Source organism: Callorhinus ursinus, unplaced genomic scaffold (genome assembly GCF_003265705.2).
Source record: "Callorhinus ursinus isolate GAN/ISIS: 27379988/994484 unplaced genomic scaffold, GSC_fseal_2.0 scaffold70, whole genome shotgun sequence".
NCBI classification, from domain to species: domain Eukaryota; kingdom Metazoa; phylum Chordata; class Mammalia; order Carnivora; family Otariidae; genus Callorhinus; species Callorhinus ursinus.
In genome coordinates this window covers 1,564,909-1,577,553 of record NW_027397132.1, presented here as the reverse complement: position 1 = coordinate 1,577,553, position 12,645 = coordinate 1,564,909, and the positions used below count along the sequence as shown (strand labels likewise).

Below are 12,645 nucleotides of genomic sequence, written 5' to 3'. Positions count from 1 at the left end.
CCGAGGGGGCGGGCTGGGGCCGGGTGGGGGTGGGAGGGCAGTGTCCATGGCAACCAGGGGGGTCTGGCCTCCCCGCGCAGCCCGGCTCTCTGGGCGCCCGACCACCCCGGCCACCGCCCCCTCCCCAGCGGCCTGGCCCGGCCGGCGGTAGCGGTGCTGCCACCGGCGCCGCGGGGTCCCGGGCGGCCCGCGGCTGCGAAGGGGGCGGCGGGCGAGGGGCCGCGCCAGTCCCCCGCGGGCCGCGCCGGCTCAGGGGCGACCGGGCCAGCTGCGGCCGAGGCGAGCGGGGCGCTCCGCGAGCCCCACGCCGGCCAGCGGCGGGCGGGAAGGAGGCGGGAGCTTACCTGACCCGGCTCGGCGCTCGCTCCATCCCCCTCGGCCGCCGCCGCCGCCGCCGCCGCACACAGCCCAGCCGCCCGGCGGGGGACAATGACGTGCCTCCATCCGGGCACCGCCGCCGCCGCCTCCGGGTCAGCGCCGCGCCCGCAGCGCCCCGCCGGGCCGCCAGGGGGCGCGCCAGGGCCGCGCCCGCACGCGCCGCCGCCCAGGGGCCGTCGCACAAGAGGCGCGGCGCGCAGTTAACGGGCCGGGCCAGCGCGGGAGGGGCCGTCGTCAAAGCGCCGCGGGCGCAGGCGGGCGCGCGCGTCACTGGAGCGCCGGGGCGCCGCGGAAGGGGCGCGCTGATTGGCGGAGCCGAGCCGCGCGGCGCGGGCCGGGGCGGTCTTTCCCCTGAGCCGTCGGCGGGAGCGGACCATGGGGCGCGCGGCGGCCGCGGGGCTCGAGCCGGGTCCTCGCTGCGCCCGTCCGGCCTGCGCGGGGACGCGGCGGACCAAACGGACACGGCTCCCGGAGAGCCTCCCTTGCGCGCTGCGCCGCTCGTCCCTCGGCCTAGCGACCCAGCACTTAAGGACGCCGGAGCCAGCGGGGCGCCAGCTCGCAGTCCGACTTCATAGACTGTGCGACGGGAAGGGGAGAGTTTGAAACCTGGCTCTCGAAGAGGACGGGGCCCTGCCCAGCCCGGCATGATTGCACCTCAGATCCAAGCATTCCACGCTCTTTGGGGCGACTAGATCGGCTCTGGCTCCCCAGTGCCCGATCCATACCCCCGACCACTTACTGGATGTCTACGCGGCGAGATTGAGCCGAGAGCTGTTTTAATTCATCGCTGCATCTCCCCTCCTCCACGACCCTGTTTCTCTCTGATGGGTTCTCTGCTTTGATTAAGGACAAGGCACTCTCCTTACACTGACCTGAGCCCTTCCCGCGGTATAATTCCTAACACCGAGTCACATCGGCCCCTCCCGGAGGCAACCTCCTCGCCACACCCATTCCCTCAGTCTTCTGATGCTCGCCGCCTAATCTCAACTCCCTTTCCACCCTTATTGTTCTGTGATCTTCTTGACCTTCTTGATCTCCCTTGATCTTTCAATGACACAGGTAGAACGTTGCTCCCCTCGGAGCCTTCAGCCTCTTTTTGGCCCACAGAATAGTCTAAACTCCTTCACCTGACACTGAAGCCTCGGTTACCTTTCTTCTTGTGTGTGTCCCCAGCCATAACAGACTTTTTCCCTAACAAACACCTCATTCCTACATCTGCTTATAGAAGCCCCAACCTCTGCCTCTTCTTCATGGAGCCCTGCTTGAATCCCCCATCAGAATCTTACTACTCGGGGGCGTGGGTGGCTCAGTCGGTTAAGCGACTGCCTTCGGCTCTGGTCATGATCCTGGAGTCCCGAGATCGAGTCCCGCATCGGGCTCCCTCCTCGGCGGGGAGTCCGCTTCGCCCTCTGACCGTCTCCCCTCTCATGCTCTCTCTCTCTCATTCTTTCAAATAAATAAATAAAATCTTTTAAAAAAATTAAAATTAAAAAAAACTCTTACTACTCCCCCTTCCAAGACTGCACATATTTTTATGGTGGCACTTACTAATGTTATGGAAAGAAATCACTTGTTGATTACAGTATCAGTTGTGTGTTTGGAGCACAACATTGAAGTACTTTGGGCAAACAAAAGGGAAAAGGTGAATTCCAAACCTCCAAGATTCAGTGCTCACTTTTGAGATTAACACCACAACTTCCTGATGAAGAATGGTTATGGAATAACACCTTTGTGGCTCTTTCAACACTAGTAAGAGATCTGCAAGATCAGAAGGGCTGTAGGGATGGACTCAGTAATTTACATGCCTTTCCCCTAAGTGACTTTGAGATGATTAAATAGAGAATGAGAAAGAATTAAAGAGCCAAATCCTTAATATTCACCTGAGTCTTGGGGTAGTTCAAAATGCTTCCCTTGAAAGTCACATTAGATGTTTGCCTTCTAATTTCATTTTCCATTCAGTATTCTATTCACAAAGTACCCCCACAGTCCGCCTCTTAATACAGTACCTGAGCAACTTATGTAGGAAGAGGGGTTTTGTTTTTAAGATTTTATTTATTTGACAAACACGGCGAGAGAGGGAACACAAGCAGGGGGAGTGGGAGAGGGAGAAGCAGGCTTCCCGCTGAGCAGGGAGCCTGATGCGGGACTCGATCCCAGGACCCTGGGATCATGACCTGAGGCCGAAGGCAGATGCTTAACGACTGAGCCACCCAGGCGCCCCAGGAGGGGTTTTGTTTTGTTTTGTTTTGTTTTGTTTTGTTTTGTTTTGTTTTGTTTAAACCATTCCTTAGTTCTCCACCAGAACAGGCTCTTGGGGGCGGGATTACTCAGTCCCCTCCACCCCTCTTTGTGCCTTGAAAGCAAACAGAGGGCTTTTTCCTCTAAAGAATTTCAGTGCCACTTATAGTAAACTGACAACGTAAGTGGAGAAGTTACAAAGGATATTAGGACTTCAAACAACTGGGTCTTTGGCTGAGATGGTAAGCCAACTTGCCCCAGAAAATGGTTTTCTTCCAGACCAGCGCTTAATCCAAAGGGAATGCTGTTTGGAGATTTCACTTTGCCTCTGTTCTTACAAACTGTGTGACCTACACAGATTACTCAGCCCATTGTCTTTACCAAAACTGTCTTTATGCTGAAGGCAAACTCACCCCAGGTGCCCCACCTTCCAATCCAGATAAAGAACAAAAAGTGTTAAGAGTGATAAATTAGAGGGGCGCCTGGGTGGCTCAGTCTTTAATCGGCTGCCTTCGCCTCAGGTCATGATCCCAGGGTCCTGGAATCGAGCCCCACATCGGACTCTCTGCTCAGCAGGAAGCCTGCTTCTCCCTCTCCCACTCCCCCTGCTTGTGTTCCCTCTCTCGCTGTGTCTCTCTCTGTGTCGAATAAAGAAATAAAATCTTTAAAAAAAAAAAAAAAAAAGAGTGATAAGTTAGATTTTCCGAGAACCTCCAGACACCTAGGAAGCCTGTAGTGGATGCTGTAAATGCCCTACCAGACCCCCCTTTACTGGCTGATGCACCCATTCCCCCCCACCGCAGCTGCTATGAGTGTTAGCTGCTAATAACTCACAGCTGCCCCTTCTCTTGACAGCTGTCCTTGGTTGAAGAGGGGGAGCTGGTTCACGGGGAGGTTAACCATGCCTACCACTCCCTTACAGCCTACACCAGTGGCCCACTGACAAAGGGGTTCAGAAAGGCCTTGCCTCAACTTGTGACCAGCCTTGGGGTGCAGTGCATGCTCCAAAGCTCCAGTGGGATCAGAGAGAAGTTTGTCCTCCATTACATACTGGCTTGACTCCTTTCCCTGCCCTCTTCCTCCCTTCCCTTTCTCTCCAGAGCACAGTGCATATATAGCACGGGAATCTGAATTCTGTTTCAAGCCCTGCTTCTAAGTTGCCTGGCTTCAGACTGGGTTCCAGGAAAGGTCGTAGGAAGCAGAGTCTAAGGATAAGATTCCAGGTGATATGGGAGGCACTAATCTCCATGCCGTTGCATAAGACTCCCACCTAGGGGAAAGTGGGATGGGAAACGGGTAGAAGGGCATGCATTGGCTTATTCAATCTCTCTGGTATTTGTGAACATCGGGGAAAATAGGCACTGAAAGACCTGTGAAATCCGATGACCACTGCTGCTTTCAAGAAGGAAAATTATAGGGTCTGGGCAGTTAGTCGTCAATGTAAAGCAAAGCATAAATACCAGAGAGACGTTTTAGTGCCCTGCCATAATGATCATCTGCAGTCAGAGGATAGGCCAGCAATCCCGAGGACCAGGCTTAGGGCTTCACATTGAAGAAACAGAACTTTAGAAGTGATTGACTTCTCTCAGCCAAGGTCAGTCTCCATCACCAAGGTCAGGGCTCTGATAAAAAAAGAGGTGGAGGGGCACCTGGGTGGCTCAGTTGGTTAAGCGACTGCCTTCGGCTCAGGTCATGATCCTGGAGTCCCGGGATCGAGTCCCGCATCGGGCTCCCTGCTCAGCGGGGAGTCTGCTCCCTCTGACCCTCCCCCCTCTCGTGCTCTCCCTCTCTCTCATTCTCTCTCAAATAAATAAATAAAATTAAAAAAAAAAAAAAAAAGAGGTGGAATCCCAAGACTAGCGATAAGATTTCTCTGAACCCTTTGGGCCTTCAGAAGTGGCCCATCCCTGCCCCCCAACCTGAAGACAATGCAGAAGCCTCAAATGAGGCAAGAACCCTGTGAGACAATGCATTCTTTAGGACCTGCCCCCATAGCCCCCATGGCCGTGAGACCAGTTGCTAAGGTTAAGTCTCATTATGGGGCCTGAATGGACAAGTGTTAGTCCTACTCAGGGAGGAGAGGAATGATACATTGAAGGAGCTGTAGGACCTGGCTGATACATACCAGCAGGACTCTCAGTAAGTCTGTAAATGGATCTCAAGGGGCTAGATCAAGGGGAGGGGAGGGGTAATAAGGGAGAGTTTATAGATATAGGGGACCCCTCCCACAATTTTGATCGAAACTTCGTCAAGGGCCCTGAGTGGGCCGGTTCTGATACACTGTATGGATGGTATTTGACAAAAAGAAATGAGCAACATTAAATAAGGACAACACCATGGCTTCCATGGTAGATAGTGGAAGAAGGGCTCAATAGGCCCAGGGAAGTGAACTGACTATACTATGAGCAGAAGAGGCCTGGAGGACACTGCTTCCCAAGGTCATGGGGGGTGGGGGCACCATCGGCTTTGAGAAACTCAGTGGTGGTTGTCATCCGTAGGTCAGAGGGGTATTTGGATCCTAGAGTGACAGAGGCTGGGTGGCAGCATTTACCCCTCAGAAGCAAGGCGGGCGGGCATGAGTGGGCCTGGGCAGGGTTAGCTTGGTAGAAGGAGCCCCTGACTTGCAGGGATCCATGGAGGCCAACAGATCATGGGGCACGATAGATGGGCAGTCAACAAAGACATACTAAATATGATAAATATATATATCATTTGATATAGTCATAATCACCTTTCCAATTTCACCACCTGAGCCAATTTTCAGATCCAAAACACCCATTCAGTAAAACAGAAGCCAGATCCATGGACGTGTACACAATAGCGATTCTCCAAATACTTCACCAAAGAAACCTCTGGCCATTTAATTTGTTCGGGTAACCATAGACTGGGAAAGAGGAATACCTGGATATTTCCAGGCTGTTGGTTTATAGAGACAATAAGGACGGATGGGAACCTAAAGCACCCCAAAGGCTCCCTTTTTGCTAAGGGGGTAAGAACCTATGGGGTCAAGAAATACATTGGGTCGGGTGCCTGGGTGGCTCAGTTGGTTAAGCGACTGCCTTTGGCTCAGGTCATGATCCTGGAGTCCCGGGATCGAGTCCCACATCGGGCTCCCTGCCCAGCAGGGAGTCTGCTTCTCCCTCTGACCCTCTTCCCTCTCGTGCTCTCTATCTCTCATTCTCTCTCAAATAAATAAATAAAAATCTAAAAAAAAAAAAAAGAAAAAAAAAAGACATACATTGGGTCCGTGGGCCTACAGTGGTCATTTCCCAAGTTCCCAAGCATAATATCCAAATGGTCATACTTACAGGTTGACAGAACCCTCACATTGGTTCCCTGACTTATGGAGTATGAGTTAGTCTAGTAGAAAAAGCCACATGGAAACCCCTAAACTGCCCTCTCTGGCCAAAAGAGTAACTCTTGGCAGGGGGGTGGGGGGGGAATGGCTGAGAATATTAATGTTGTACCTTACGCCTATAAAGGGTGCAAGGCTATTGGTCTCCAAGCACGCCAATTTAATTCACCAGTTCTGGCCCCTGAAAACACTGGATGAGTCAGGGAGGGTGACAATCAACCACTGTGAGCATAACTAGCAAGGACTTCTCTCACACCAGGTTAATTTCACCACTGCACGCCCTGTCCCTGAGAGTTCTGCACCCACAACAGAGTGGAGTAGTACTTAGAATCTCTCAGTCAATCCTTGCTCTAAGCCCCTCAGAACAAACAAGACCAGACCCTTTACTGCTTACAGCTTTTACTCATAATCATTGTGAACAAAGAAGAAATTGCATAAACACCAAAAAAATGGATTAGTCATAAAGCATATTTGAAAGAAGTACCTACCATGTTTTGCCACAAAAGAACACAAAGAAAGAAAAGAAAAAGAGTACCCACCTTTCACTGTAAGAGTACTCAGATGACACCATCAATAGACTTGTCCCTGCAGCCTGGGTTGAGACATAGTCATCACAGAGTGCTGTTCGGGGACAGACACACTAGATATAAAGTCCAGCTCCAGCTTTTATTTATTAGTTGCATTTTTTGGTCTTGTTTTGGGCTCTCGTGAAATGAAAGGTTTGTATAATTTATCAAAGCCAACTTTATCCTCACGGATAATTAACACCCCTTCCTCCCGATCCAACATTAGACATTAAAGCTCAAAAGTTTTCAAGGAAAGATACATTTGATTTGTGGCACCTAGGTGGCTCAGTCTTTAGGCGTCTGCCTTCAACTCAGGTCATGATCCCAGGGTCCTGGGATCGAGCCCCATGTCCAGCTCTCTGCTCAGTGGGAAGCCTGCTTCTCCCTCTCCCACTCCCCCTGCTTGTGTTCCCTCTCTCGCTCTCTCCTTGTGTCAAATAAATAAATAAAATCTTTTAAAAAAAGATACATTTGATTTTTCTGAGGATCACTGTCTCCTCTGAAGGAAATTGGAGATTATGGGTCACCAAATCTTAGACCTGGTTCATTTTTAGGTGACAGATCCCAAGTCACTCCTTTATGTATTGCCAAAATATTAATTTTTTAAAAAGATTTTATTTATTTATTTGACAGAGAGAGACATAGCGAGAGCAGGAACACAAGCAGGGGGAGTGGGAGAGGAAGAAGCAGGCTTCCTGCAGAGCAGGGAGCCTGATGTGGGACTTGATCCCAGGACCCTGGGATCATGACCTGAGCCGAAGGCAGATGCTTAACGACTGAGCCACCCAGGCGCACTGCCAAAATATTAATTTAAAACCCAGAATAAGGGCGCCTGGGTGGCTCAGTCGGTCGGGCGACTGCCTTCGGCTCGGGTCATGATCCTGGAGTCCCGGGATCGAGTCCCACATCGGGCTCCCTGCTCGGCGGGGAGTCTGCTTCTCCCTCTGACCCTCCCCCCTCTCATGTGCTCTCTCTATCTCATTCTATCTCTCAAATAAACAAAATCTTTAAAAAAACATTTAAAAAAAAATAAAACCCAGAATAAACCATGCATTGGAGATACTGTATCTATTTTCCAGAAACCATTTTGTTTAGAATAGAGAGTTATACATAATTAGTTATTCCACATCATGACAATGCTCCAAATCAAGAAGGTAGAGCTTAGGAGGCACTGGGAATAACTCTCCCAGTAGATGATATTAAGGAAAAGTTTTATGAAGGTGGTGACGCTTGGGGCGCCTGGTGGCTTAGTTGGTTAAGCGACTGCCTTCGGCTCAGGTCATGATCCCAGGGTCCTGGGATCGAGCCCCGCATCGGGCTCCCTGCTCTGCAGGAAGCCTGCTTCTCCCTCTCCCGCTCCCCCTGCTTGTGTTCCCTCTCTCGCTGTCTCTCTGTCAAATAAATAAATAAAATCTTTAAAAAAAAAATGAAGGTGGTGACACTTGAAATGGATCTTTGAGGATTAAGTAGAATTTTTTTCTAGGCAAATAAAGGATAGGAAAAGCATATCAGGATTTCAGGAGCAAATGCTATTTGGAAGCAAATAAAGTCTGTCACCCTTAGAACTCTGTTGCCCTTGGAAATATGCAAAAATGAACACTGATAATACAGTTGATAGCAAGGAGAAAGTTCAGCATGTAACTTGATTCAGTAGGCCTGGGGTTTCAAAGGAAAAACTCTGAGAGGTCTAATCGGGTCTAACTGGCTGGTCTCAGACTATAAGGAAAAATATCGCTTCCTAGATTTATAATGGAAATCCATACCTGTCCAATTCATGAACATGAATGCATGCTACCCTAAACAATGATTAAACATGGTCCTGGAAGTTTGCCCTCCCCCCCCAAAAAAAAACACAAGATATTTCCATCAGAATGGAGAAAATTTATCTTCATCTGTATGCCTCAATTTGAAAAAAAGCAAAAGTACATGAGACCCATTAAGAGCTTTCAGGTAAGTGGCTGATTAAAACATGAATATAAAAAAGTCAACTGAATGTGAATTTACTTAATGCCATGGAACTATACACTTGAAAATAGTTAAAATGGTAAATCTTGTATACATTTTACCACAATAAAAAAGCCAATTGAGATCCATATACAAGCAATATCTAATTAGAAAAATAATAATCAAAAGAATTAAAACAAAGTACTAAGGAATAAATAACAAACTTGAAAAATGTACAGGGCCCAAAACTCATGACCAAGGGTCCTAAAAAAGATTTATTTTAAAGATTTTCTGAATGAAGGATTATACTTCAGTTTGTAAAGGTTTTAAGTATACTGTAACTGATCCCAAAGAAATTCTTTCCAGAACTCAAAAAAATGCCTGTAGTATGAAGATTAAAATAAAGTTACAAATGCAATGCAGTTAGTCCTGAAAGGACTCCTGTGGCATATACTAAGATGTTTGAATATTCATCTGGGCAATAAAGCCATTCGTTAATATTCTCCAACTGCATATAGCTCCTTTCTCTTGAAACAGTTCACACATTCATTGAGCAAATACCCACCTAACATCTACTCTGAAAGTCAGGGAGAGAAGTGATGTGTTAGTACCTGCCTTCAGTGAGCTTTTAGGATATTTACATGAAGCAGTTGAGCAATGAGTGCCAATTTTGCAGGAAGAAATATAATGGGAGGGGGCAGATCAGTGGATGGGGAAGTTCACTCACTGAGACTGAGCCCTGCAGACTGAGGAGCAATGTGCAAGGTTAAATTAGTAGGGGCAACTCAGAGTGGAGAGACACAGAAACAGAGATGGGGAGAGCACGTCAGGAGAGGAAAGGAGAACTTGATACATAACTCACCTTGGTGAGTATCTGAAGGAAACTTGATCAGAACTGTATCAGAAAAATTTCTCAACCTAAGGCTGTGTTAACACAGCAAAGGATGCCAAAGGAAGAGGCTCAGAGTTTCTCTGTTTTGAAGAATGACAATCGATGTCTGATGACAGACTCAAGTCTCGACAGTTTTTAAGAATATATTAGTGATTGTTAACAGTTACAGGTTATTATGGGCCAGATGTTACTTGTAAAGATTCACACACGTTCTTGCAACTACCTCAGGAGGTAGGTACTATAGGGCACTTCCATTTTAAGCTGAGTTAACAGAGGCAAAGAAGACGTTAACTACCCTGTGCAAGGTCATACCAGCTAGTAAGTGGCAGAATCCATTTCTTAAAGCTCTAAGCCAACACTGTCCTGGAGAGCTTTCTGCAATGATGATAAAAGTCCTGTGCTAACATAGTAGGCACTAGTCACATGCTACTGTTTACTCCTTGTAATGTGGCATGGTATGCCTGAAGAACTAGGTTTCAAATCTAAGTTTAATTTAAGTTAAAATGTCCACATGGGGCTACTGTATTGGACACACACACAGCTCTAAGTTATTCTGATTAGAGAATGTTCGCTGTAGAATTGTTTATAATATTGAAAGAAACAAATGGGAGAATATCTAAAACAGACTATGAAATATACACAACTGGAATGAGGGACGTGGAGAAATCTGGTAAGAATTACAAAATCTGGACATCAGGGAGGAGGGTTGGGGCAAATATACATTGCATATGATACAGACCCACCCTGTCTGGGATCCCTGATTCTTTTCTGGTCTTCAACCCAACTCTTATGGGTCCTGAATAAGCAGTCTCTAGTAATGTTAACCAATAAAAATATAATGTGAGCCACATACGTATTTCTAAATTTTCTAGTAGTCACATTAAAAAAAGGTTTTTTAAAGGGGAATTAATCTTAATAATATACTTGATTTAATCCAATATACCCCAAATATTATAATTTAAACACGTGGTACGAGCCACATAGGAGGTTGCTCACTAGCCACTAGCCTATTGGATAATAAAGATCTGTAGAATACTAATCATCAGAGAAAAAACTATTCTATATCTACTTGGGGGAAAGTGCTCTAAGGCACATTATCAAGTGATAAAAGCAAGCTGCAGAACCATACAAAAAAAAAAAAAAACAAACTTGAGGGCACCTGGGTGGTTCAGTCAGTTAAGTGTCCGGCTCTTCATTTCAGCCCAGGTCATGATCTCAGGGTGCTGGGATGGAACCCCACGTCAGACTCCACATTCAGTGGGGAGTCTGCTTGAGGATTCTCTCTCCCTCCTTCTGCCCCTCCCCCTGCTCACTCTCTCTCTCTCTCAAATAAATAAATCTTTTTTAAAAACCCAAAACTTGGGCGCCTGGGTGGCTCAGATGGTTAAGCGACTGCCTTCGGCTCAGGTCATGATCCCAGGGTCCTGGGATCGAGTCCCGCATCGGGCTCCCTGCTCCTTGGGAGCCTGCTTCTCCCTCTGCTTCTCTCCCTCTCTCTCTCCCTCTGTCCCTCATGAATAAATAAATGGAATATTTAAAAAAAAATAAATAAAATAAAAAATAAAAACCCAAAACTCGGGGCGCCTGGGTGGCTCAGTTAGTTAAGCAGCTGCCTTTGGCTCAGGTCATGATCCTGGAGTCCTGGGATCGAGTCCTGCATCAGGCTCCCTGCTCGGCGAGGGGCCTGCTTCTCCCTCTAACCCTGCCCGCTCTCATGTACTCTCTCTCTCTCATTCTCACTCTCTCAAAATAAATAAATAAATCTTTAAAAAAAAATAAAAAATAAAAACCCAAAACTCTTTAAGCATATTTCGAGTTTCTATATTTAATAACTTACTTCACAGAAATTCCTTAGAGATCCTTCCATTGAAGACTATTATATTTATAGAGCATATCTAACAATTTTTATCTCATTGCTTTTTTTATTTTTTATTTTTTAGATTTTATTTATTTGACACAGAGAGAGCGCACAAGCAGGGGGAATGGCAGGCAGAGGGAGAAGAAGCTTTCCCGCTGAGCAGGGAGCCCGATGCGGGACTGGATCCCAGGACCCCCAGGATCATGACCTGAGCCAAAGGCAGCTGCTTAACCAACTGAGCCACCCAGGCTTCCCCCATTGCTTTTTTTTTTAAAGTGTGGTAAAATACAACATAAAATTTATTTTTGACTGTTTTAAAGATTTTTTAAGTAATCTCTCTACCCAACATGGGTCTCGAACTCACAACCCCGAGATCAAGAGTAGCACACTCCACTGACTGAGCCAGCCAGGTGCCCCTCAAAGTGTGCAATTTAGTGGCATTAAGTACATTCACAGTCTTCTGCAACCATCAGCACTATCTAGTTCCAGAACTTTTCCACTACCCTAAGGTAAAAACCTACACTCCCTATTTGCTCTGCCCACCAGCCCCTGGCAACCATTAATCTGGTTTCTGTATCTATGGATTCACCTATTCTAGGTATTTTATATGGAAGGAATCACATGCCATGAGGTGTCTTACATCTGGCTTCTTTCACATAGCATGTTTTCAAGATTTATCCACATTGTAGGATATATCAGTACTTCATTCCCTTTTATGACTGAATAATATTCCACTGTGTGGACATACCACATTTAATTTATCCATTCACCTGCTGATGGACATTTGGGTTATTTCCACCTTTTGGATATCATGAACAGAGCAGCTATGAACATTTATGTACAAGTTTTAGTTTGAATACCTGTTTTCACTTCTTTGGAGTATGTGCCTAGGAGTGGAATTGCCGGGTCATATGGTCAATCTATGTTTAACTTATTGAGAAACCACTATACTATTTTCCACAGTGACTGCACCATTTTGCATCCCCACCTGCAATGTTTGAGGGTCCCAATTTGTTCACATCTGTTATTTCTTTTTTCCTTTTCCTGGTAAGTATGAAGTGATATCTCATTGTGGTTTTACATTTCCCTAATGACTGATGATGTCGAGCATCTTTTCACATGCTTATTAGCCATTAATCTTTGGAGAAATGTCTATTCAACTAGTTTGCCAGTTTTTAAATTGGGTTATTTGCCTTTTTATTGTTGAGTTGTAAGACTTCTTTATACTGGTTACTAGACTCTTACCAGATATTTGATTGGGAAATATTTTCTCTCATGGGGGTTGTTGTTTTACTCTCAATAGTGTCCTTTAATGCACAAAAGTTTTTAATTTTTTTAAAGATTTTATTTATTTATTTGACAGAGAGAGACAAAGAGAGAGAAGGAACACAAGCAGGAGAGTGGGAGAGGGAGA

At 46.8% G+C, this 12,645-nt stretch overlaps 1 protein-coding gene across 5 annotated transcripts in view; it reads right to left on the bottom strand.

Annotated features, from left to right (window-relative positions):
* The window catches only part of USP42 (ubiquitin specific peptidase 42), a 76,180-nt gene that overhangs the window by 48,774 nt on the left and 14,761 nt on the right, over positions 1-12,645 (bottom strand). For 2 of the 5 annotated variants that reach the window (XM_025863672.2, XM_025863673.2), the window contains exon 1: positions 345-480. The exons of 1 other annotated variant lie outside the window; for it this stretch is intronic. The gene's annotated coding sequence lies outside the window, so the exon portion shown is untranslated. Of the gene's footprint in view, positions 1-344; positions 481-4,076; positions 4,098-6,510; positions 6,574-12,645 lie in introns of those variants that run through there. 2 more of the 5 variants (XM_073886373.1, XM_073886375.1) reach the window with 2 other exon arrangements.